Source organism: Cervus elaphus, chromosome 5, assembly GCF_910594005.1.
Source record: "Cervus elaphus chromosome 5, mCerEla1.1, whole genome shotgun sequence".
In the NCBI taxonomy this organism is placed as follows: Eukaryota; Metazoa; Chordata; class Mammalia; order Artiodactyla; family Cervidae; genus Cervus; species Cervus elaphus.
In genome coordinates this window covers 86,934,942-86,957,786 of record NC_057819.1, presented here as the reverse complement: position 1 = coordinate 86,957,786, position 22,845 = coordinate 86,934,942, and the positions used below count along the sequence as shown (strand labels likewise).

Here is a 22,845-nt window from a genome sequence, read left to right as displayed (position 1 = left end):
CCGTGCAGTTACAAATTAATTTCCTGTCATCAGTGATTAACTTATTCGAGCCCCGGGAGCTGCTGAACCAAAACAGCCCCTTGGGGTGAAGAGCGTCCAGCATCGTGCGGCGTGTGGACGTGCCTGTGACCCTCCTCTGGGCCTCATGCTGTGTCAGCAGGGGAGCAGGGAGACCGGCCTGGGGGCCCCTGCGGGCACTGCTGCTCCGGGACGCTCGCCGGGCCCCTCAGTGTGGCTTGGGGGCCAAGGGCTGGGTTGGTTTCTCTCAGTGTGTTGGTCTGCAAGAAACATTTTAAAAATGGAACTGGGGGCTTCGCTGGCCGTTCAGTGGTTGAGGGTCTGCCTTGCAGCTCAGGGGACATGGGTTCGATCCCTGGGCCGGGAGGATCCCACATGCCACAGAGCAGCTAAGCCCACGAGCCACACTTACTGAGCCCATGTGCCTAGAGCCTGGGGTCCACAGCAAGAGAAGCCACCGCGAGGAGAGGCCAGGCGCTGCAACTAGAAAGGAGCTGCCGCTCGCCACAGCCGGAGAGAAGCGAACACAGCAGTGAAGGCCCCATGTGGCCAGGCAGAAATGAACGGATACAGGAATCAGCAAATAAAATTAAAAAAATAGCATTGGGGTGGGCTTATGAGAATCCCAGGGATGGCCAGGGACGGGGGAGCCTGGTGGGCTGCCGTCTATGGGGTCGCACAGAGTTGGACACGACTGAAGTGACTTAGCAGCAGCAGTATCCTTTGGGAACAAGAACAACTGAATACAACCGCCTGGGACTGACATGAAAGAACGGGAAGCCACATTTTGGAAATTGCTTGGATGTTGCAGGGACCGATGGGCCATCTCTCAGAGTATAAAGTGTCGCAGTGGGAAGAGGCCCTGGAGTTTTCGTGGGTCTGAACTTCCCAATCCTACAGACACCAAGAAAGAGGGCTCAACTCACCTAAGGTCACACTGTAGATCCACCCGGAGAGAGAGAGAGCATGTGTCATGCTGCGTTTACATGTCAGATAAAAAACCCACTTCTTCGTCACCCTGAGGACAGGCAGCCTATCACTCTCTTTGGAAAAAAGATCAGGGAATCCTTCCACACAGCACTTTTACCACATGAAGGTGTTCAAAGTCAAGTTTCCCTGATTTTTCTGAATAATTCTGAAAAATCTGGTCTCCTTTCTTGGTTCCAGGGCTTTTCAGCAATTTATGTCACCTCAGTGGTCATCCCCCTGCCCCCAACCCATAATCCCCCACCTAACCATGAGAAAAACATCTGATAAACCCCAGTGTAGGGCCATTCCACCAAGAATGGTCCCAGTCCTCAAAGCCATCCAGGTCATCAGAAACAGGGAAGCCTGAGATACCGTCACAGACAGCGGAGTCTAATGAGACAACAATAATTAAATGCAGTGAGGTGTCCTGGGTGGGATCCTAAGACAGGAAATGGCCATTCGGGAAAAGATAGCGAAATCTGAATACAGTGCACAGTTTAGTCAATAGTAAGGCTGGGTGGCATCACCGGCTCGATGGGCATGAGTTTGAGTAAACTCCGGGAGTTTGTGATGGACAGGGAGGCCTGGCGTGCAGCGATTCATGGGGTCGGACAAAGAGTCGGACACGACTGAGCGACTGAACTGAACTGAACTGAAGGTAACAATGCTGACTCCTTAGTTGGAACAAATGTCCCACAGTAGGTAAGATGCTAACAGTGGGGAAAACTGGGGGATGGGTGTGTGGGAATTCTCTATCTCCGAAGCCTTTCTACACACCTAAAACTATCTTAAAGCATTTACTTAAAAATTTTTAAATGGTCCCTCCGATTGGAACCTTTATGAGATGTTTAATCACAGGGCTCATAGTGTGTGGAATAACAAGCATCTGAGAGAAGAAAACAGGAACAGGGAGGGAAGGAGGGAAGGAGAGAGGAGAGAGACAGGCAAGAGGACAGGGTGAGAGGGAGCAGGAAGGCACAGACTTCACAAGTAACTGTCACCGGACTCCCCGGCAGTCCAGGGGTTAAGAGTCTGTACTTCAGCGGCTTGCCAGGTGGCTCAGTGGTGAAGAATCTGCCTGCCAGTGCAGGAGACATGGGTTCAATTCCTGATCTGGGAAGACCCCACATGGGGCGGAACAACTAAGTTCGTGTGCCAGAACTGTTGAGTCCGTGCTCTAGAGCCCGGGAATCATGACTACAGAGCCCACGTGCCGCAGCTACTGAAGCCCGAGCGTCTTCCAGCCCGTGCTCCCCAACAAGAGAAGCCGCAGAATGAGGAGCCCTGCACTGCAGCTTGAGAGCAGCCTCCCACTCACAGCAGTGACGACTCAGTGACGACTCAGCACAGCCAAAAATAAATAAATGGATTACTTTTTTTTTTAATCTTTATATTTTCAATCCAGGGAGTGTGGGTTCAACCCCTGGTCAGGGAACTAAGAGCCCACATGCAGCGTGACACAAAAAAAGGTATGACAGATAGAAATTAAACAGCAAATCGGCACACATAAATCCTACCTTCTGAACAATTACATTAAATGTAAATGGATTTTTTTTTAAGTAATAGTCTAGCCACCCATGAACCGTGGTGTTGGAGAAGACTCTTGAGAGTCCCTTGGACTAAAACGAGATCAAACCAGTCATTCCTAAAGGAAATCAACCCTGAATATTCATTGGAAGGACTGATGCTAAAGCTGAAACTCCGATACTTTGGCCGCCTGATGCAAAGAACTGACTCATTGGAAAAGACCCTGATGCTGGGGGAGACTGAAGACAGAAGGAGAGGGGGACAACTGAGGATGAGATGGTTGGATGGCATCACTAACTCGATGGACATGAGTTTGAACAAGCTCCGGGAATTGGTGACGGACAGGGAAGCCTGGCACGCTGCAGTCCCTGGAGTTGCAGAGTCAGACACGACTGAGTGACTGAACTGAACTGAGCCACCAACGGCTGCACAAACAGAAGGCGGAATATTCAGAGTGGGATAATATTGGCCGTAAAAAGGAATGGAGCCCTGATGCAACATGGATGAACCTTGGAAATATTGTACCAAGAGAAAGAAGTCAGTCACAGAAGACCACATTATTGCAGGATCTCATTTACATGAAATGTCTAGAAAAGGCAAACCCAGAGGACAGGAAGCAGATTAATGGTTTCCAGAGATTGGGGGCAGGGAGGGTGACCAGTGATTGCTAATGGGCACGGGGTTTATTGCGGGGCTGATGAAAACGATCTGCTATGAGATAGTGGTGATGGTTGTACAACCTTGTGAATATACTAAAACCACTGACCTGTCCACTGTAAAAGGGTACACTTTATGATGTGTGAACTACATAATAAACTGAAACATAAAATGAAAATGCTAAAAAGTAGATACAACTTAGTCTGTTTCTTCAAGGACCTCTCGGTGTCCTGTGGGAGACATGTCAGTCCGTGTGATTGTAAGCCTGCCCCGTGTCAGTAAGCTGCATGGGACAGGAGCCCTGATGGTTATATTATTATTATTATTTGGCTGTGCCCTGTGGCATGCTGGATCTTAGTTCTATGACCAGGGATCAAATCTGTGCTCCCTGCACTGAGAGTGCTGAGTCTTAACCACTGGACCACGGGGGACGTCCAGATCTGTTTATCACTGATCCCAGAACCCAGCACGGTGCCTGGGCCCTAACAAACTTTCAAGAAATACTTGCTGAATGAAAGATTAAGTGTGTTAAGTCCTGTGACAGATCACAGAGGAGAGGCTAAAGGTGCTTGGGAAAATCTAGTGTGCTCTGAAAAACCACAGGCTGTGACATAGACAAGGTTGCCCGTACCAGGACACTGTAAAGATTTTCAAAACCCTCCCCAGTGACTAATCCATGTGACCCTGAACCACCAAGCAAAGTTTGGCAAAAGTGCCTCCTTCCAGCCCACCACTGATACCTACTGCTTGGGACCCCTTCCTCTGGACACCCACGGATTCACTCTGGAAGCCTGCACCAGTCTAGACCAGCCCAGCAAAGAAACAGATGTATATGTACACACTCCCCCTTCTGATTGCTGTGTGCTGAGAAGGAGAGCAGAGGCCAGTGTCAATAGCAGTGGGGTGAGCAGGACATGGGCCTGGGACAGAGGCAGATCCCAGAGGGCTTCCCAGAGGTGACACTTCAGCATGAGGGGCCGTCAAATAGGAGGAATGAATTGATTCTGCAACACGGTTTCTGGGTTGGTATATCTCCACTATTCCTTTCACAAATGGTTGTTTTCTGTTGCTTTTTCCAAGGAGGGCTCCACAGATCCTTAGAGACAGCCTTTATTTAATATTCTCACCAAAGCCCCCAAAAAGACTCCCCAAGGTGACTCAGCTACCCAAAGGTAAGTGTCATAAAAACTGAAAACTGCCTTTTGACTTCCTTGAGCCAGCCAGAAGGAAGTGAATATTTTTGAAAATCTGGTTTCAAGGGCCTTAACATGCTGGGCGGCTGTGGCTGGCAATGGAGTGTCATTGACATGTGAGTGACTTGGCAGAGAGCTCTCCATCACAAGGCTGAGCCAAAATGCAGAGGAATCTGCAGAACTATGCATTGTAGTCTTGGCAGAATATCAGAGCAGGAAGAACCCAGGATTTGCAGTCAGAGAACACTGGGTGTGAAAAACAGCTGTGCCGCTCACCAGCTGTGTCCTTGCAGGAAATATTTACACCAATCCTGAGCCTCAGTTTGCTTGTGCATAATATGGGCTTCCCAGGTGGCGCTAGTGGTAAAGTGAAAGTCGCTCAGTCATGTCCGACTCTTTGCGACCCCATGGATTATACAGTCCATGGAATTCTCCAGGCCAGAATACTGGAGTGGGTAGCCATTCCCTTCTCCAGGGAATCTTCCCAACCCAGGGATCTAACCCAGGTCTCCCACATTGCAGGCAGATTCTTCACCAGCTGAGCCATACAGGAAGCCCAAGAACACGAGTGGGTAGCCTATCCCTTCTCCAGCAGATCTTCCCAACCCAGGAATCGAACCAGGGTCTCCTGCATTGCAGGTGGATTTTTTTTTTTTTTACCAGCTGAGTTACCGGGGAACGCATCTATCAATGCAGAAGACGTAAGAGATGCAAGTTCAATCCCTGGGTCAGGAAGATCCTCTGGAGAAGGGCACAGCAACCCACTCCAGTATTCTTGCCTATAGAATCCCATGAACAGAGGAGCCTGGCAGGCTACAGTCCATAGGGTCACAAAGAGTCAGACATGACTGAAGTGACTTAGCATGCACGCATGCAATACGGGGATATAGTCCCCAGCCACCTAGGGTTGCTCTGAGAGTTAAAGAGGATAGTTTGTGTGCAAAGCATCCTGATCAATAAGGGACCATCAAAAACTGCAGGTGTTAGTTTTCACCATTAAAATTGTTATAATGATAGAGACACCTTGTCCATTTGGAGGGCATTATGAAATTAAATTTCCATCCCCCAAATTCTTTCTCCCCCTCCAGTTTATTCTAAAACCTATTCAAAGAACAAATTGAGATCTGGAATTTTCTCCCAGGCTAAACTGCCAGTGGAGTTTCTATATCATTTCGTAAGGAGTATTTGTGATGAAATCACAGAACCACAGACACTGAATTGGTGGCAGGGAAGCTCCTTTACCTTTCAGCCTGGTCTGTAAAGCAAAGAAACACAGGGAGGGCCTCAGTGAATATGCTGAGGTTTTGTCCGTAAAATATCTCAAGTTCTAAGGTGAAATCTGATTTCAGTTTTCAGAAATCTGACCATCTCTTACTGTTGTCAGCTTTGCCTTTAGAGTAATCCCACGTGGATGTATAAACTCACATGATTTAAACAGGAGAAAAAGAGAAGAAAAGGAGGAGCAAGGGAAGAGAAGGGAAAGACAGAGGCTGAAGGGGGAAGGCGCAGGCATTGGGACTTTTAAAAACACCCCAGGCGAGAATGCTAAGTCGCTCAGTCATGTCCGACTCTTTGTGACCCCGTGGACTGTAGCCCACCAGGCTTTTCTGTCCATGGGATTCTCCAGGCAAGAATACTGGAGTGGGTTGCCACTTCCTCCTCCAGGGGCTCTTCTCAATCCAGGGATTGGACCCTTGTCGAGCCCTAGGGATCGACTAGGGCCACCAGGTGAGAATGGATACATGTATATTTTGGCTGAGTTGTCCATCTGAAACTATCACAACACTGTTGAGAAATGGAGGATTTCCTGCCAAGTCAATAAATAAGGATGTCACAGGCATCAGCAATTCCAGCTTTCCAAAAGTGAATTTCTGAGCCCAGAGGGCAACCAAAAAGAACAACGCCTGCTATCAACTTGGAGCTGCAGCCACTCCCTATGGTGAGCACTAAGGAGCTGAGGGGATGTGAACATGCTGGATACTGGCCCCAGATAGCTGAGATGCATATGAAAGGCACAATTTCAGTAAGCCCAGACTCTGGCCATCTTCCCATACACAGAAAAGCACTAAATTCCTTAACTTGAGATATCTGGTTTTCCTTAACAATAATCTTTTGCTGTTCAGACTAGCTGCCCTCCCACACCCCTCCACCTCCCCACCTATCCAGCACTCTCCTCCCCTCCCACTGCAAACTTCTATATAATCTGACTCCTCCCCACTGCCTCCTCCTTAGAACAGTTGTCTCAGGGTCACCTGAGATGCTGTCTCCCAGGCTTGAAGTCCTAAAAATTCCCACCAAATAAAATGTAGCTCTTAGCTTCTAGGTTGTGACTATTTCTGAAGTTGACACTATTAATTGACTATGCTTGCACGCATGTTCAGTCATGTCCAACTCTTTGTGACCCCATGGGCTGTAACCTGCTGGGCTCCTCTGTCCATGGAGTTCTTGAGGTGTGAATACTAGAGTGGGTAACCATTCCTTTCTCCAGTGGATCTTCCCAACCCAGGGTATCGAACCCAGGTCTCCTGCATTCTTTATTATCTGAGCCACCAGGGAAGCCCTCTTAATCAGCTATATCCCAATACAAAATAAAAAGCTAAAAAAAATTTAAAAATTAGGTTTAAAAGGCAAAAAAACACCCCAAGTGATAGCAATGTGCTGCTAGAGGCCCATCAGATGGGACTAATTCCCTTTGGCACTTACCCTATACCCTCTTGGTAAAACAGTAAACAGGAAAAAGTTTCTTCCTTGAGCCTTCATGCAGGCCTGGTTAGGTTTAATAAAATTGCACCAGCCTGACATTTACTGTACTTGATGGATATGGCTGGATGCCACATGCTTATTGTAAAGCATCACCAGGAACGCTGGGAGCCACAACCGACCAGGACAAGGCTGTGTATTTGCTTTTAGGTGTTAACAGAGGAGCCCAGGGCCTCAGCCCAGCAAGCGTTGCTCTTTAAACACTGGCCAATTTAAAGGATTTCAGACATTTGCTGGACATTTTAAGGGGTTGACCTGATCACAGACACCACACCCAAAGAAGTAAGTAAAGAAAAACTTCTTTAAGAATTTTGAAAATTAAAGCCTACTTGTTTCTTTTCAGCTTTCTGGTTCTTAGTTTTCAAGTTGTTTCTCAAGAGACCGCTCCTGGTTTTCTCTTTGTTCGTGTAACCACTAGATGGTGCACATCACAAAATATTAGCCCTGAAGTGGGGCTGCATTTATCATTTTTGTGGTGACTAGAAGAGAATCAGAGGTAAGGTTGCCAGATTTAGCAGATAGAAGACTCCCAGTTAAACTTGAATTTCAGATCAACGAATATTGCATGGGACACACACTAAAAAACTACTTGTTTCTCTGAAATTCAAATTTAACTGGATTGCCTTTAATTTAAGTAAGTGTTAGTTGCTCAGCTGTCAACTCTTTGTGACTCCACAGGCTGGGATTTTTAGGCAAGAATATTGAAGAGGGTAGCCATTCCTTTCTCTGAACCCAGGTCTCCTGCATTCCAGGTGGATTCTTTATCATTTGAGCCACCGGGGAAGCCCTGTTATTCGGCTATATTCCAGTGCAAAATGAAAAGTTAAAAAATAAGAACAATCAGGTTTAAAAGGCAAAAAACACCCCACACATAGGTTTTTCAGGCCAGAAGATTGAAGTGGGTTGTCATTCCTTTCTCCAGAGGATCTTCTCGACCCAGGGATTGAACCCAGGTGTCCTGCACTGCAGGCTTATCCTTTATTGTCTGAGCCACCAGGGAAGCCCTGCCTGTATTTTACCCAGCAATCTTAATCAGAAGGGACTTTAGGAAATAAGTAAATAATCACTGGCCCTCTCAGCTATGTCAAATACTAGAATTTTGGCTGGCATACTTGAAGGGGTATGAAAGCAACATGAAGCAAGTCAGCAATTATTACAACACAATCTCAACATCCATAGTGTGACACAGTCTTCAGGGTCCAAAGCCTTAATGGTTAACCCAACTCCCTGGCTTGCCCCACATCACTGCATGCATTCAGCTGTTCCTGCCCTGTCATACCTCATATGGAATCAAAGCAAACTTCTGGAATACTCTGTGGCTTTCCTTGGCTTGAATGCCTCTTTCCCCTATGTCTCCTAGCTTTTAAAGTAAGTTGGACCAACATAGCTTTGAGGTGCACAATCTCAGTGTTCAATTTGGCAGAAACCAGTATTTGTTTGTAAGAAAAGCAAGTTTTCCATGTTGAACAAAATTTGGTGACAAACATGAAAAGATTAGTCCTGTACCTCCTGGCCATAACTGACCCCCCATGGGCAGCCTCAAGTTTAATATTTCATCGAGAAGAAGCAGAAATTTTACCTGCATTCTGAGCTCTTTTTTGACACGAACTGGCCAATCTCCCTGCTTGAACACAGGCTTTCTCTAGGCGGGGACCATCTTTACAGCATCTTGCATAGAGAAAAGCTGAAGGACCATCTTGAATCCATATGCCCTTGAAGTTCCCTGAATCAGTGTTGTACTCAATGCCCTTTCCAGACAGACTGGCTGTCCCAGTTCCGTAATCCAAGCTGTGGTCCACCTGGTCCCCTGGCATGACAATGGGGTCCCTGAAGAGAAGAGGAAAGAAGGAAGAAAATGGAGAAACTCAGAATGCAAAAGTGAATGTTAAGGCTACCCAGCTGCAGCCCACTCTGATACTTGACTATTCTCTGCTGAGTGGGGAGAGGAAGAACTGATGGCCAGAAATCTGTCTCAAACCCACTGTTAGGATCTTGTTTCTTTCCCTACAAGATGACTGCTTGCAGGAGTAGATACATGGAAGAGCACATAGGTGACAGAAGCCGTTCGTTTCTTTTCCCTAGATCTACATCTTTTTAACAGCTTTACTGAGATACAGACTTTCCTGGTGGCTCAGACGGTAAAGAATCTGCCTGCAGTGCAGGAGACCTGGGTTCAATCTCTGGGTTGGGAAGATTGCTTGGAGAAGGGAATGGCAACCCACTCCAGTGTTCTTGCCTAAAGAATTCAATGGATAGAGGAGTCTGGTGGGCTACAGTCCATGGAGTTGCAAAGAGTCAGACAAGACTGAGTGACTAACACTTTCACTTATTAAGGTACAGTTCACATATTTAAAGTGTACCATTCAATGGTTTTCAGTCTATTCACAGAGTTGTGCGACCATCACTATAATCAATATTAGAACATTTTCATCACCTCCCAAAGAACCCCCCACCTATTAGCAGCCACTTGTTATTGCTCCCAACGTCCACCCCTTCCCCCAGGCCTAAGCAATCATTAACCTACTTTCTGTCTCTACAAATTAACCTACTCTGGACATTTCACATGAAGGGAATCATGTAACATGTAGTCTTTTGTGTCTGGTTTCTTTCACTTAGCGTGAGGCCCTCAAGCTTCCTCCATGTTGTAGCATGGGTCAGTACTCCATTGCTTTTTCTGCTTTTATTTATCTGTCCATTCATTCATTGATGGGTATCCTGGTGATTTCTACTTTGGGACTGTTGTGAATAATCTTCATGTGAATGTTCATGGACCAATTCACAATCCTTTTTTTTTCTTTTTGCTGCCTTAGTCATGGCATGTGGAAGCTTTAGTTGCAGCATGTGAACTCTTAGTTGTAGCATGTGGGGTCTAGCTCCCTAAACCAGGGATCGAACCCAGGCCCCCTGCATTGGGAGCCCAGAGTCTTAGCCACTGGATCAGCAGGGAAGTCCATGCACTCCATTCTTGACTCTGCTTCATATCTTGTGACTACACTGAGAAGGGTCAACTCTCTTTCTTGCTTCTAGAAGCTCATTCAAAGTAGAAAGGCCCCATGGGGACGCTGCCTCCACCATAAGAACAAAAAGAGAAGAATCATTTAGCTGGAGGAGAGGGGACACCTGGGGGCCAGGGACCTCTTCTCGGTAGATTCCTGACAACTTATGTGAGCTCATGGGCTCTGAGGAGTTTGAAGACGATGTGAGGTTTTACCATCTGCAGAATGGGTACATGATTCCTTCACTTCCTCCCAGCAGCCTCTTGTTAAGACGTCCACATCTCGGGAAATTCGAATCCCAAAATAACACCATATCTAGACAGCCTCTTAAGAATGGTCAGTGACACGTTTGGGAAATTTCTGCTCTCTGAAATATCCTGAATTCCTTAGGTCAACTCATGGATAAGGGTGAACAAGAACAGAGCCTGCATTTTTCAGATTTTCCTCACAGTCCTCACAAGGCATAACGGTCCTTGAGAGGAAGCTGAGCCCTCCTCCTTGGGAGGGAGGGGAGGAATCAAGATTGACTGGAATGAGTCACCCTTCCTTCCCTGCTGAGAGGTGCCCACCCTGGAATGCTGCCCATCTGTCTGGATTCATTCCACACACCCTACTGAGCACCTCCTGTTTGCCAGGTGCTACAGATAAAGATACCACTCTATTGGCAAGTGAGGAAACTGAGACTCAGAGTTCCCAAGACAACACAGCAAGTGATGCAGTAGGAATCTTTTTACTTTATTTTTAATGGAAGGATGATCGATTTACAGTATTGTGTTGGTTTTTGCTATACATCAACATGAATCAGCCGTAGGCATACATCTGTCCCCTCTCTCTTGAACCTCCCTCCCACCTCCCACCCCTTCTCGCCCCTCTAGGTTGTTACAGAGCCTCATTTGAGTTCCTGAAGTCATACTGAAAATTCCCATTGGCTCTCTATTTGACAAACAGTAGCGTATATGTTGGGGCTTCCCTCATAGCTCAGTTGGTAAAGAATCTGCCTGTAATGCAGGAGACCCTAATTCAATTCCTGGGTCAGAAGATCTGCTGGAGAAGGGATAGGCTACCCACTCCAGTATTCTTGGGCTTCCCTTATGGCTCAGCTGGTAAAGAATCTGCCTGCAATGTGGGAGACCTGGGCTCGATCCCTGGGTTGGGCAGATCCCCTGGAGAAGGGATATGTTTCCATGCTGCTCTCTCCATTCATCCCACCCTCTCCTTCCTCCTCCCCACCCCTGTCCATAAGTCTGTTCTTGATGTCTTGCAGCAGAAATTTTAACCTAAGCAGGCTGACTACAGAGAAGCCATTAGAGAAACTTCTGCAATGATTATAATAATCTCCTACTCTCAAAGAGATTATCATCTAGTGAGGAGAAGAGTAAATAAACAAAAAATTCAATACGCAGATTGGTACTAGAGGTTGAGTAACACAGAAATCCTGGGGGTAAAACCAAGGGGGCTTGAACCCGTGGTGGGAGGAGGGGAACACAAGGTGGTCAAGGAAGTTCCCCCCAAGATACAAAGGTTTGAAAAACAAGGAAGAATCTATCAGGGAAAGGAGGGGAAGAAGGGTTTCCTTGCAGGGACAGAGGAGCAGGTATGAAGGCTCCAAAGTGGCAGAGAGCTGTAAGAAGTCTGTGGATGATCGATGCCTGGAGCAGAAGGTATGCGCAGCCATCCAGAGTATGAGTGATGGGCAGGGGTCAATAATAAGGGGCTTTCCTATCACACTGAATGTTGGATTTTATTCTGAAACTTATGGGGAACGATTGGAGGATGTTTAAACGGATAGATGTTAAAACTCGATCAAGTTTGCTTGAGCAACACTGTGGCACACGGGCGGGAAGGGGGACAGGCAGAAGCTGAAAATACAACCTCTTCCAAAGCAGCTGGGACCTGCAGAGTGTTCTCCAGGGAAATCACACTGCCATCAGTGGTGTGGTCCACATGGTCTTCCCGGGTCGGCCCTGTGTCCTCTTCTTGTCTTTGCCTTGTTGGAGGAGCCTGCGGTATAAAGATCCCAAGAACACTCACTCTACAGGTAAGAGTTCTGAGTTCTCGTGAGCCTGAAATATTTTCATTGTGCCCTCAATCGTTTTTCCTTTCTTTCTTTTTTATTTGGCTGCGCTGGGTCTTCGTTGCAGCACGTGGGATCTTTAGCTGCAGCTTGCGAACCCTTAGTTGCGGCATGTAGGATCTAGATCCCTCATCAGGAATGGAACCCAGGACCCTGCATCGGGAGTGAGGAGTCTTAGCCACTGGACCCCCAGGGAAGTCCCTGCGCCCTCACTCTAGACAGAGAGAGCTTCCCTCAGAACCTCAGGCATCACTCCATTGTCTCAGGGTGACCGCAGTCTGCTGCTCTTTCCTTTGACCTCACATTTGAGAGAGTGAGCCCCTGCAGTTCTCTGCAGCATCACACTTCAGCCCCACTGGCCTTCCTGTCATTCCTTGCATGTATCAAGTTTTACCTACCGACTTGCTTCTTCTTCCTGGAATTTTCTTCCCCAACTCTGCTCATGGCTGGCATCCTTTCATTTATCAGATCCGAGCTCAAATCTGTCAGTTCTGAAGGGTCTTCCCTTACTAACTTAGCTAAACTAGCAAATATGAGATGTGCAAAAAAAAAAAAAAAAGATCCCTCCAATTCATTTTAACTGATTCATTAATGGTTCATTTTAACTAGGATTCTGTGAGAATTGTTCAGAAAGGAGTTAGAGTTTGGATTAGGCCAAATTTGCAATCTAATTCATTTTCAATGGGCTATGCATATGGAAAAAAATGAATCTCAAATTCCTACCTCATATAATACAGAAAAATTTATTCATATGACTTAACAAATCTAAATGTAAAAGAAATACTAATAAATATTTTAGAATAAAACATAATATGCCACTGGTAACTTGACAGATATTGTACTGAATCTATAGATTGCCTTGGGTTAGTTCAGTTCACCCAGTCGTGTCCGACTCTTTGCGACCTCATGGACTGCAGCACACCAGGCTTCCCTGTCCATCAGCAACTCCTGGAGATTGCTCAAACTCATGTCCATCGAGTAGGTGATGCCATCCAACCATCTCATCTTCTGTCATCCCCCTCTCCTCCTGCCTTCAATCTTTCCTAGTATCAGGGTCTTTTCCAATGAGTCAGTTCTTTGCATCAGGTGGCCAAAGCACCAGAGTTTCAGCTTTAGCATCAGTCCTTCCAAGGAATATTCAGGACTGATTTCCTTTAGGATGGACTGGTTTGATCTCCTTGCAGTCCAAGGGACTCTCAAGAGTCTTCTCCAACACCACAGTTCAAAGGCATCAATTCTTCAGCACTCAACTTTCTTTATGGTCCAACTCTCACATCCATACATCTGTTTATGTCATCTTCAATTTCTTTCATCAGAGTCTTATAGTTTTCAGACCATTAACTTTTTAAGGGCATCATTTTGCCAAAGAAACCTCAAACTTGTCCCACAATGGTCTGTGAGAAGGATTTCCAGGCCCCCAAATTTACATCACAGGAAGAGAGCTGCTAAAACAGTGCAGTCCCCCAAAGGGACATCCTTCATGATGCACACATCATATGGTCCGTGAAGAACAATTCACAGAAGAAACTTTTCCAAAGTGACAAGCAGGAGCCACAGAGGGCAAGGGCAAGGGGGAGCCTTCCACGGGGCAGAGCTGGGGCAGAGACATCCTTGCTGCCAGGGCAGGACGTCCATGTGGTCCATGTGCAATATGACACAGGTTATATTGAGACCATTGAGAGTTGCTTCTTGTTCTTTTCTTTTCCAAATGGGACTTTTTACTGTGATTACTCTGTTCTCTCTCCATTATAGTTTACGGAGTGCATAACAGTGGTTAAATATAACCACTTTGCCTCACTAGACCTCATAGGACCCAAAGAGCTTCAATCTCGAGGTTCTGTTCCAGAGAACCAGACCGGGTGAAACTGTGGCTCATCCTTTGAGGAAAAGAGGTTGCTTGTGTTTATGTAGAGAGTGGGTATTTTTGAAGATATGTTTATGGGGATATAGGTAAGTGTGGCTATTGAGTAGTTAAAGGGTGTGGACTGTACTAGACTGATGCTATTTTTGCAACTCAGCATCCACTCGCTTTACTTCTGATAAAATAACTCCTTCAAATGTGGTTTGGTTGGCATCATGATCCTGCCACCCACAACCAGGGATGGGTCTTGATCCTCTGCAGCCAACCGGTATGTCTTATCCTCTGGCTATGTAAAGAGAAAAAACCTGATGCTGGGAAAGACTGAGGTGGAGGAGAAGGGGGCGACAGAGGATATGGTTGGATGGCATCACCGACTCAGTGGACATGACTTTGAGCAAACTCTGGAAGATAGTGAAGGACAGGGAAACCTGGCATGCTGCAGTCCATGGGGTCACAAAGAGTCAGACACGACTTAGTGACTGAACAACAACAACAGTGTAAAGAGAGCCAATGAAATTTGATCCGTGTGCAGAGTTTGGAAAGAGAAGAGCCTCTCACTTCTTCTCCACCTCTCTTCAATGGAAGTTAGTGGACAAAGGACCTCCCCTCCTCTGGATGGCATCCTGTTAAGACGTGAGGCTTGTGGTCCCTGCAGGGATGGGGAAGAGCTGGCTCTTGTGACACTCCTTGAATGTAATCATCACCTGAATCAATCCTATCTCAGTCCTTTTCAGTTGCAGAAGTTGAAATAGCTCCAAGTGGTTTGAGCCAGTTTGAGATAGGTTCTCTGTTCCTTGCAGCGTAAGAAGTTCTACCAGGGACGCTGTAAGGATTTGGTGCCCTGTCTTTTTTTTTTTTTTGGCTGTGTTGGGTCTTAGTTGCAGCATGCAGGATGTTCGTTGCATCATGCGGGATCTTTCATTGTCGCTCACAGACTCTAGTTGCGGCGTGGGGGCTTAGTTCCCCTACCAGGAATTGAACCTGTGTCCCCTGCCTTACAAGGAAGATTCCTAACCACTGGACCACCAGAGAAGTCCAGCTTTTACCTTTTAATAATAAGACCTGTTATTTATCAAGAGCTTTATGGTTTAAAAGCCTTTGCCTAGACTTACCTCTTGGCCTTGTCACCTCCCCTGTAGGGCACGCAGACCTTACAGTATCATCCTCTTTCTTTTTTCTTTTTTTACTAGATGAAGAAACAGGGATGAGATTCCACTTTGCCCAGAGACACACAGCCAGTAATTAGAAGAGCTGCAGCTTGGACCCAGGTCTGACCCCAGGAAAAAGTCTCCCCTGGAGGGGTTGCTCAGAAACCATCCTAAAACACAGCAAGTAAAACAAGTAAGTAAGCTCCCAACCCACCTGATTTCCTTTTCACCGCAAATGCTCTATAGCAGAGCCTGGACGCCGGTTCGGAGCCCCAGCACACTTGCTTCTGCAGGAGGGGAAATGACTTCGTTTGAGATATCTCTGGTGCAGTCAAGCGAGAGGTCATTTTCCCTTGTGGTTTCATTGATTTTATGACAAGGGAGTCTGTGATCTTAGTTGGAAATATTTCTGCTTCAAGGAGAGAGACTCGGGGGGGGATTGGTCGTGTCTGTAGGCCAGTGACTCCCAGGGACCTTCTTAATTTAGGGATTCCTCCTCCTCTGCCCCTCCGTCCATCTTCCCTTACACAGGGCAGGGCTGCGTGGGTGATTATTTATGAGACTGGAGCTCCAGAGCCCACGTGGAGGAGTAAATTACAAGTGAATGCACCTCCAGGATGGGGCAGCCTCCCTTGCCCTGGCGGCACTTCAAAGCTTCCTGAAAATTCCCCAAAGAACAGTCAGTCTCGGCAGGGCCTCCCTACAGCTCGCTAATGGTTCTGCCCGCTAATGGTTCTGCCGGACACCTGCGCAAGGATTCTCCGCGATCTGCAAGCGTCCACCCATCAGCTACCACGCCGTTTGCGCATTTAGCCACACCCCTTGGCAGAAGGAGGCTCTGAGACTCAGCGAGGCTGAGGCTGTAACCTGCAGATGTCTGTCTGGGATTCCATCTACCCATCCACAAAGGGCCCCAGGAGTACGTCTTGTCTGTCTTTGAACTCTCATCTCTAGCACAAATCACGGCACTAGCTGGGACTCAGTACCTTTATATGGAAAGAGTGGACTATTTTGCTATCCTGGTCTTTGTGCCAAATTGGATGAAAGTCCATTTTGAATTTCCAACTCCTTGAGACCACAGAGAACAAAGAATTCAAGATTCTGATACATTGGATAGTGTCCAGACTGGCTCCTCAGTAACTTCCAGACATCAAAATAAACACTTTACCTTAGTAAAATTGCTTACAATTTACAAAGCCCTTTTTCTTATAGCCTACCATTAATTTCTGCAACAATCCACGCCGCTGGCATAGCAGCGTTCATCCCAGAGATGAGGAAACTGAGACACAGAGAGGTTGGGTAATTTCTCAGCTGGTAAGTGATAAAGTCAGGACTCAGACCCAGGTCTTTTCATTCTGAGACCAGTGTTCTTTCCACTCCATCATAACAAGGGCTGTATTTTTGTCCCTGCCTTCTGAGGGCCCTGGAGGAGCTCCTGGAGAAGGAAGAAGATGAAATCAAGATCAGAAGTCTCTGACTTTGCCTGGGGCAATGAAGAAAGAGGATGACGGTTGTCTCCACGCTTTTCCCATTTCCTGAGCACCTAGTACGTGCCAGCCTCCCTGCTACACGCATACCTGCTTCCAGGGGAAGATATACAGGGAGGCTGATGCTTTAAGTCCCTCCCTTGTGCAGACCCCTCTAATGGTCCTGGGTAACAGGTGCCATCAATTCATTACACAATACGCTTTGAAGTGCCCTGAGCACCTCTGTAAGAGACACATGATAAAAGTTTTCCACATTTGACAACAACCCTGAAGAAGTGCCTAACATTACAAATAATGAATTGTAAGGCTGAATCAAAGACTGATTTATCTGTCTCTCCTGACTATGGAAGATATTACAAAGATATTATCTTTGTCATGTTGAGAAGTGGTCAAAAAATGTGCAGTCAAAATGTAGGAAAGATGATATTTTAAAGAGGCATTCTGAGGTCATTGAATTTTTTAATTGTCATTTTTCTAGGTTTTGTGATGGTTGTAGTATTTATCACCTTTGAAAATGTTTTTTTTTTTAAATCATTTCTAATTCTAAACAAATGTTCATTTTACACCTAACATCTAATTGTAACTTTGCATTCTCTTTTTTCAAAGAGGGCCATGTCAATTTATAAGAGCATAGTACCCTGTACAATTTGGATCTGTCCCTCGGTCGGTCATCTCATTTAATTATTATAGTAAGTCAATGAAAGAATTACTATTATCTTCATTTTATAGATGAAGAAACTAAGGTTATCATTTTACCCCAGATCCCACAAACTGAAAAGAAGCAAAGTCTTGGATCAACCCCAAATTTGACTTGAAATCTGTGCTTTTCCTTCTGTGTTGCTACCAAAACCAACTTTTGTGGGAATTCATCCATGGTCCTTTAATGTTTAGGGAAACAGTGATTTTTAACTATGTGCACAAATCCTTTGATATTCTTTCCTCCCTATTTCCCCCTCCCCTTGAGTGAGGCTGGACTTGGTGGCTTTCTTCTAGCAAATGAACGTGGAGGAAATGATGGTGCATGATTCTGTCTTTTTTTAATTTTTTTTTATTGCTCTGGGTCTCCGTTGTTATGTGGGCTTTCCCCCAGTTTCTGTGAGCAGGGGCTACTCTCTAGTTGCGATGTGCAGGCTTCTCATTTCAGTGGCTTCTCTTGTTGCAGAGCCTGGAGCACATGAGCTTCAATAGTTGCAGTTCTCAGGCTCTAGAACACAGAATCAATAATTGTGGGGCACACGTTTAGTTGCTCCACGGCATGTAGGATCTTCCTGGATCAGGGATTGAACCCATGTCTCTTGCATAGGCAGGTGGATTCTTTACCACTGAGCTACCAGGGAAGCCCGTGATTGGGTCTTAAAAGGCACTGTGGGGATTCCCTGGTGGTCCAGCAGTTCAGAATCTGCCTTGCAATGCAGGAGATGTAGGTTTTGATGGCTGGGCAGTGAACTAAGATTCCACAAGCCATGGGGCAACTAAACCTGCATGCCGCAACTGAGACCCATCAAAGCCAAATAAGTAAATGAATATTTTTTAAAAGGCAGTGGGGGGTGGGGCACATTCCATGGCTTCCCTCTTGCTTTCTGTCTCTTGGGTCACTGACTTTGGGGAAAGCTCTCATCTCATGAAGACCCCCAGGCAGCCCCATGAAGAGGTGCTATGGTGAGGAACTGAGGCCTCCAGCCAACAGCCGTGTGATGAGCTGTCTTGAAAGCAGACCCTCCAGCCCCAGTCAAGCCTTCAGATGATGCAGCCCCACCAACATCTCGACTGCAATTGCACGAGAGACCCTGACTCATGGAAGGAGCCCTGTGGCCTCAGGAATCCAACCTAGGAGCCAAACACCCACAGCCTGGACGGGTCCTCCCTCTCCCCTGTGGTGTGCAGAAACAGGCTATGCCGTGTTCTCTATGACCAGCAACTTGCTCTGCAAGCAGTGGACCAATTCTGTCAGGTCTGAGGATGCCAGGGAAACAGCAAAAGACACTTGGTCTGAGGGAAAGAGACGCACACAGAGGCTTGGGGCAGCCACCCTGTGTGTCCTGAGGGGAACCGCCGGGCCTGGGTTCCTCTTGCTTGTGGACAAACCCCAGGGCTCTGCATTGGCAGACAGATTGGGCAGTGACTTGGAGACATGGAAACTGCCCTGCACTGTGGCTGGGGTTCATCGAGGGGTCAAGAGTCTGACCAAAAGCGAGGGACTTGACAGGAAGAATGCCAAGGTTTGCAGCTTTGTCTGGTGGCCCCCATTTGACACAGTCTTCTGTCTGCACCCCATTTCCTCATCATCGAGGCAGGCAGGCTGTATCCCCCTTTTCAGGGTCTCCAAGGCCAGGCTTACAGATAGTTAGCAGAGTGGAAAGTGCCCCCAGGGGATCAGTTTTGATTTTCCTTCCTGAGGTGAGCTCTTCCGAGTTGAAATGAGTAAATTTCCTTGCTCATTAACAAAAACAACAAAAAAATCTGCAGACGCTTCCTTGGGCTGACAAGTCTACCTGGTTTGTCATTGGCGTTTATGGATTATCTGGGACATTTAGAGAACTTTTGTTTGCCTGGAACTGAGAAGGTTTCCAGGATATGAGGCTTTCAGTGTTAAAAATGCATACAGTCTGGGAAAATAGGACAGACAGCCACTTATTGGCCTTTAGAAAAGTGGGAAGTCAGGTAAATACAGATAGGTGTTTTTAATAAAAAATTAATGATAATATTTATCACTCACCTTCAGGGAAACATATCTTAACAAGAAATAAAACCCTTGATACTGAATTTCTTCAGGAAAGTCCAGTGCTCTTGCGGGGCAGGACAGAGTTCTCTTTCCTAGACTTGACCTCTTTGCCTTAAAGTTAGTTTCTGTTAGCAGCACTTGCAAACAATAACTCACCTGAAGGACTGGGCTTTTTCTAGAAAGACAAGAAAGGTTGTTCAATGAGTCAACATATCTGCAAGGAAGAAAGCAGTTTAATTTAAATGCTAGCCAGGCTCTTGGAGGGACACATGATTCTTCACAGGGTACATTTATCTTGAATATGATTATCAGGCTACAAAATTCATTGTGCAAGAAAAATAACTGTTTCCAATTAAAACATTTAACTTCATGTCCTTAGGAGTATTAGGAGTCTCTATTGTATCGTGATGGTTGGAACTTGATATTAGCCAATACCAGAGTCCTCATCTTTTCTTCAAGGTTGTGTCTAAGCTCAGGGTGGTGTTGGGGTTGGGGGTGGGGTATAAGGTGCAGGGCAAGGATGGAGGCAGGGGCCTCTATTACTCAGAGCAAATCCTCCTGAGCCCATGTGCTGCACCAGACAACCAGTGCTTCAGAGGCATTCTCTCTCTTTGTCTCAGATCAGTATAGATCTGCACTGTTTTTATCCCCTTTTTACAGGTGAGACACAGAGAAGGGAAGAGATTTACGCAAGGATGACACAGGGGAGTAAAAGACAGAGCTGAGGTATGATACCCAACAACCTGATTCTAGAGGCAGCTGTCTAGGGTCCTTCATTTAATGAACGTTGGTGGATTGTTGTTACCTCGGGATGGAGCAGTGAGCAAAGCAAAAGAGCCCCCTGCCCTGGAGGCGCCCCCATCCTGGCCTCTATACCCCACCACCTCTCTTCAGCAGCCATAAGACATCCATTCCTCACTTGGTCCTGGGGCAGCATTTTCTCTGGTTCCCACTCTAGAAGGCTCTGTGTCCAGTGACCCTCTTATTCCTTCCATTCTTCTCCTAGGAAGACAGACATTCACTCTGCTCTGTGCACCATGCTGGCCAAGTGGTCAGCTTTTGAGGAGCTAAGAGCCCATCTCCTTCCAACTGCCTTCAAGTGCAGGGCACCCTTGCTCTCACCACGTCAGGGCCTAGGGAGAGGCCTGATCCCCAGGGCCCACCACATGTCTGGCTCAGGTGGGTACAGGGGCTAGTGCTCGACTTCCCAGAGCATCCATCCTTGCCTCTTTCCTCTTCTCACTCCCCTTCTCAGTGGACAGGAAACTGGCTGTAATTCACCCAGTTTATTCCATGTTCCATGTGACTTTACAGCTGCATATTTTGAGTTTCAAAACCCTAAAGCCTTCTCTGCTCACTGCAGAAAATCCCTTCCTCCAGCTGGACGTGTGTGGCTGATCCCAAGTGGCAGAAGGGTCAAGTAAGGAATAACCACAGTGGCTGCCCTGGTAACTCAGATGGTAAAGAATCTGCCTGCAATGCAGGAGATGTGGGTTTGAACCCTGGGTCAGGAAGATCCCCTGGAGAAGGAAATGGCAACCCACTCCAGTATACTTGCCTGGGAAATCCCATGGACAGAGGAACCTGGCGTGCTACAGTCCATGGGGTCACAAAGAGTCGGACATGACTGAGCATCACTTTCACTTTCAGGGGACAAAACCAGCTGTTAACAGTTCAGGATGAATTACTAGAGCTAATCAATTAATATAGTAAAGTTGCAGGATATAAAATTAACACACAGAAATCCCTTGCATTCCTATACACTAACAATGAGAAAACAGAAAGAGAAATTAAGGAAACAATACCATTCACTATTGCAACAAAAAGAATAAAATACTTAGGAGTATATCTACCTAAAGAAACAAAAGACCTATACATCAAAAACTATAAAACACCTGATGAATGAAATCAAAGAGGACACAAATAGATGGAGAAATATACCGTGTTCATGGATTGGAAGAATCAATTTTGTGAAAGTGAGTATACTACCCAAAGCAATCTATAGATTCAATGCAATCCCTATCAAGCTACCAATGGTATTCTTCACAGAACTAGAACAAATAATTTCACAATTTGTATGGAAATACAAAAAACCTCAAATAGCCAAAGCAATGTTGAGAAAGAAGAATGGAACTGGAGGAATCAACCTGCCTGACTTCAGGCTCTACTGCAAAGCCACAGTCATCAAGACAGTATGGTAATGACTGGCACAAAGACAGAAATATAGATCAATGGAATAAAATAGAAAGCCTAGAGATAAATCCATTTACCTATGGACACCTTATCTTTGACAAAGGAGGCAAGAATATACAATGGAAAAAAGAAAACTTCTTTAGCAAGTGGTGCTGGGGAAACTGGTCAACCACTTGTAAAAGAATGAAACTAGAACACTTTCTAACACCATACACAAAAATAAACTCAAAATGGATTAAAGATCTAAATGTAAGAAGAGAAACTATAAAACTCCTAGAGAACATAGGCAAAACACTCTCTGACATAAATCACAGCAAGATCCTCTATGACCCACCTCCCAGAATATTGGAAATAAAAACAAAAATAAACAAATGGGACCTAATTAAACATAAAAGCTTTTGCATAACAAAGGAAACTATAAGCAAGGTGAAAAGGCGGCCTTCAGAATGGGAGAAAATAATAGCAAACAAAGCAACAGACAAAGGATTAACCTCAAAAATATGCAAGCAACTCCTGCAGCTCAAATTCCAGAAAAATAAATGACCCAATCAAGAAATGGGCCAAAGAACCAAATAGACATTTCTCCAAAGAAGACGTGCAGATGGCTAACAAACACATGAAAAGATGCTCAACATCACTCATTATCAGAGAAATGCAAATCAAAACCACAATGAGGTACCATTACATGCCAGTCAGAATGGCTGCTATCCAAAAGTCTACAAGCAACAAATGCTGGAGAGGGGGTGGAGAAAAGGGAACCCTCTTGCACTGTTGGTGAGAATGCAAACTAGTACAGCCACTATGGAGAACAGTGTGGAGATTCCTTAAAAAACTGGAAATAGAACTGCCCATATGACCTAGCAATCCCACTCCTGGGCATACACACCGAGGAAACCAGAACTGAAAGAGACACTTGTACCCCAATGTTCATCGCAGCACTGTTTATAATAGCCAGGACATGGAAGCAACCTAGATGCCCACCAGCAGACGAATGGATAAGAAAGCTATGGTACATATACACAATGGAATTTTACTCAGCCATTAAAAAGAATACATTTGTATCAGTTCTAATGAGATCGATAAAACTGGAGTCCATTATACAGAGTGAAGTAAGCCAGAAAGATAAACGCCAATACAGTATACTAACACATATATATGGAATTTAGAAAGATGGTAATGATAACCCTATATGCAAGACACAAAAAGAGACACAGATGTATAGAACAGACTTTTGGACTCT

General features: G+C 45.9%; 1 long non-coding RNA gene across 2 annotated transcripts; it reads left to right on the top strand.

The window, feature by feature from the left end:
- Window positions 1–7,290: 7,290 nt before the first annotated feature.
- Window positions 7,291–20,847, top strand: LOC122694349. Of its 2 annotated transcripts, none has more exons than XR_006341171.1 (3): window positions 7,291–7,406; window positions 15,246–15,396; window positions 20,073–20,847. It is a non-coding gene; the product is annotated as an uncharacterized LOC122694349 (long non-coding RNA). The 2 variants fall into 2 exon arrangements; XR_006341172.1 differs by lacking the exon at window positions 7,291–7,406 and adding an exon at window positions 12,032–12,158.
- Window positions 20,848–22,845: the final 1,998 nt, after the last annotated feature.